The sequence below is a fragment of the Phoenix dactylifera genome, unplaced genomic scaffold (assembly GCF_009389715.1).
Source record: "Phoenix dactylifera cultivar Barhee BC4 unplaced genomic scaffold, palm_55x_up_171113_PBpolish2nd_filt_p 000708F, whole genome shotgun sequence".
Classification (NCBI taxonomy): Eukaryota; Viridiplantae; Streptophyta; class Magnoliopsida; order Arecales; family Arecaceae; genus Phoenix; species Phoenix dactylifera.
This window is the reverse complement of record NW_024068088.1, coordinates 146406-150389: the sequence shown is the minus strand read 5'-3', so window position 1 is coordinate 150389 and position 3984 is coordinate 146406. Positions and strand designations below refer to the sequence as shown.

The following is a 3984-nucleotide window of genomic DNA, read 5'->3' as shown; positions in this document are numbered from 1 at the left end:
AACTCGGTTGGTTTTCACAGGCTCACGGACTAGAACCACCTGATTGTTTTCTCGGGATCACAATCGAACCCTTACACCGTTGGTTTTACCCTCGGCTCACCAACAAACCTTACAACCCTTGATTCAATCCCCTGATTGAATCAAGTAAGAAAATAGTTTGGGAAAGTTACACGGAAAGCTTCTTAATAAGCAAATATTAAACAATATGAAAAGAGTGGAGTTAGAAGCCCTCAAACAGATTTTGGAAGTGGAAGAAGGGGCTTCTCGAATTCAGAGTCTCCTCTTTGAATGCGCTAAAGACTTGATGTCAGAAGGAGAGCCTTGAATGCGAAGGAAAGAGTTTGTAGGATGGAGTTCAATGCGCTTCTTCCTTCTTTCTCTTGTATTTACTCTCTTGAGAGCCTTTGGTAGGTAGAAATCACTTTTTCTTTGAATGAAATATCTCCCTTGACGTCTACTACTGTTCACTCTGGCTATTTAAGCAGTCCACTTTGAAAACTAGCCGTTAGACACCAATTTGTGGCCGTTCTACACAATCTGCAACTCCTGACAATGTGTTCGTTGGGATCGGAGTCGACTCGCTCGATCTGGAGTCGACTCGGCTGTTGCTGGAGTCGACTCATGCTTCACTGGAGATGACTCGCCCACTGTTCAGGATTTGAATTAAAGTGCTGTCCCGTTCTGGAGTCGACTCGGCCAAACCTGGAGTCGACTTGCCAGTATCCAAAGATGACTCGGCCCTCTGGAGACGACTCGTTCTTAGGATTCCAGAGATCTATTTTTCTGCATTTCTTTCTCGAGTCGACTCGGATCATCTTGGAGTCGACTCGGCTCTCAGAACCCAAAAACTGATCTTCTATCTTTGGAGTTGAACTGCCTCGGAGTCGACTCGGCTCTCAGAGCCCGAAGTTGGTTCTCTGACTTTTAGTCTTGCTTTCCTCTGAGAGTCGACTCTTGCTTGTTTAGGAGTCGACTCCCCAAACGTTGGAGTCGACTCGAATTTTTCTGAAGTCGACTCGGTAACAGGGTCCAGAAACCACTTCTCTGTCTTTCTGTCTGTTACTCCTTGGAGTAGACTCGGAACTGTCGGAAGTCGACTCGGTAAGCATCGGAGTCGACTCGAAACCGTTGGAGTCGGCTCGGTGACAGGGTCTGAGATTCCTCTTTTCTGGTCCTGCTTTCTCTTCTCAGTCAGAGTCGACTCGCAGTGTGCCGGAGTCGACTCGAGCCTATGCCAGAACATCTGAAACACTTGGAGTCGACTCGAGTTTCAGCCTTTGACTTAAGCTGATTTTCACATGCACTCAAAAGAAGATTCTCATAATTTTTGCCTGAGATACTAGATTGAATTCATTAGTATAACACAAAATATACTCAAATGCTTTGGTCTCATCAAAATCAAATTGGGGTATTATCAATCACTCCACAAGGTTGTGTTGACCTGGTTTAGTAACCTGATGGAGTTGTAACCAAGCTAAAGCTATGATTAAATAGGTTTTGGTCCTGATTAGATAATTATTTTTGTATGGAGAAAAAGGTTTGATTAACCCTTTTTATTAAGTCACGATCCTGTTTTTAGTCTTGTCGAGTCCGGTCTGAAGCAATTTAGCAAGAATTAAATTTAAATGACATTGGGCTCGAGAACAAGTTCAAGCAAATCAACAATCATGACCCACCTCAAATCCAAAGCCAATTCCCAACCAATTTCTTACCTGCCTTCATATAAAATTTATAATTTTAAAAACAAAAAAAATAATAGTTAAATATCCACAATAATTTCAAGAAAAATTACTAGATTCACTGTTCATATGAACAGTGTTCCGTGAAAACACTGTTCATATGAACAGTGTTACAAAAAAAAAAATAAAAGATAAAAACTCCACTGTTCATCTTCTTCCCCGTAGTGCATCACGGCCGAGATTCGCGTTCTCCCTCCCATTCCAGCCACGAGTCCCACGCGGTGCAGCCAGATCCAGATCCTCCGCCTCTTCTTCCGCCCTTGACGCAGCCAGATCCAGCTCCTCCGCCATCAGCACGTTCCACCTCCCAGCAGCCGAGATTCACGATTAGCTCGCTATCAGTCGCATCCAACGTCCCAGCCTTCCATGAAGCATCTGGAGCCATGAATCCAGCCACCTTCTTCTTTCGCTCCTCCCAGCATCGCGTCCCACCCGCTCTCGGAGTCAACCATCCTTCCTTATAAGGCGTCCGACGATCCCGCATCCATTTCTCCCGCGATGCATCCGGAGCCAGCCATCACGTTGATCCCGCGGCTCCTCCCATCAAGTATCCCGGATTTGCATCCCCACCAGCATGCTCCCAAGGGATCCATCACCGAGTGAGAGGGTCTATATGAAGAAGGCATCGGCAGGGAAGAAGGAGGAAGCTCGGTTCGAAAGAAACAGGGGAGACCCTGTTTCGGTGAAGAGAAGAAGAGAGCCGAGAACCAGAGAAAAGAAATTAAAAAATTAAAAAGAAAGGAGGGGGGAGAGAGAGTATTTTGGATATTTTGGGAATAGAGGGAGCCGAATGGGAGCGGAAGACTTTCACTTGAAGATGGGAGGTCGTCCGGAAGCCATGCTCGGCTAAACGTCCAATCTAGGGCTGGATGAAGCCCTAGTAGAGGTGATCAAAACCCGGGCCGGGCCGGGCTCGGGCCGGGCTCTACAGCAGAAATTAGGCCCGATGGCTATGCCCAGACCCGGCCCGGCCCGACTGTCGGGCTTAAATTTTTATCCAGGCCTGACCCAACCTTATAAATCTGGTCCTAGGCCCGACCCGACAGGCCCGACCCGACCAGCCCGACAGGCCCCGACCCGACAGGCCCGACCCGACAGGCCCGATTTTTTTTTTTTTTTTTGGAATCTAGAAATGGGCAAAAATGGCCCAACAGCTTAATGGCTCTCTAAATTGGTTAATTGGTTAATGTTAAGGATATAACTAGCCTATTTTAAATAGATAGTGTTGGTGGTGGTTTCAAACTTTGGAATTTGGATATATCTACAAACATTAAAAAAGAAAAAATTTGCAGCTTCAAGCCAATAGAAAGAAAATAAAATGTATGAAACACTGTTGTCCAGCTGAAAATTACAACCCAATAATAAAAACTGCAAACTTAGACAAAATACAAATTACATTGTCCCATTAACATTATAACAAACATGCATCTTTGTGCATTCAAAAGTTCATAAAAGTTCATAATTCTTGAAGCCACTTTCATAATAGAAAACTGTAGAACATCCTTGCATCTTCTAACTCTCAAAACCTACAAACACAAAATTGAAACATTAGCAATTGTTGATTGAACATGAATAATTATTAGAGTTATTAATAGAATATCTAAATGACTACAATTGTTAGCCTATCAAAAAAATTATACAACTAATTATAAAAAAATTCAGTTCATAAGAATTATCATAATACAAATAAGCACCATCCAACCGGAAAAAAAAAAATCAGGGGAGAAGAAACTGAAGAGGAGAAAATTCAGAGAATCTCCACCCTCCAAGAAGTCCATCTCCAATCCCCCGATCTTTCTTCCTGATGGCCCAGCTCGAACTGGGTTACTGGAGCACTGTGATTGTGAGGGAAGGAAAACCAAGACCAAAACCAAAAAAGAGAAGGGATGAAAGATCCCTCCTCTCTTTCTCTGTCTCCCGTCTCCACCCAAAACAAAACCACTGTCCCCACTCCCCACTCTCCCACTGCTCCGAGCTCTCTCGCTGCCCCCCCACCTCTCTCTCTCTCTCTTTCTCTCTCCGAGCTTGGGCAAAATCTACCGGGATCGAGCTCGAAGAGGAGGAGGAGGAGGAGAAAACTCTTACCGGTGACTGTGAGTCGGTGACCGGAGCCGCGGAGGTTGCCGTCCGGGGGAGAAGGACGCGAAGAGCCGCCGGCCGGTCGTTGAAGAGGCGACGACATCGAGAGGAGGCGGCTATCAGGCTCTCAGCGAGGGAAAAGGGGGGGCGGGGGCGGCGGCGGCTC

The 3984-nt window shown here is 45.7% G+C and overlaps 1 long non-coding RNA gene across 1 annotated transcript; it reads right to left on the bottom strand.

Moving 5' to 3' along the window:
- Nucleotides 1-2857: 2857 nt before the first annotated feature.
- On the bottom strand, nt 2858-3984 carry LOC120106961. The gene is made up of 2 exons (XR_005508942.1): nt 3825-3984; nt 2858-3265 (listed from the first exon to the last, which is right to left on the bottom strand). It is a non-coding gene; the product is annotated as an uncharacterized LOC120106961 (long non-coding RNA).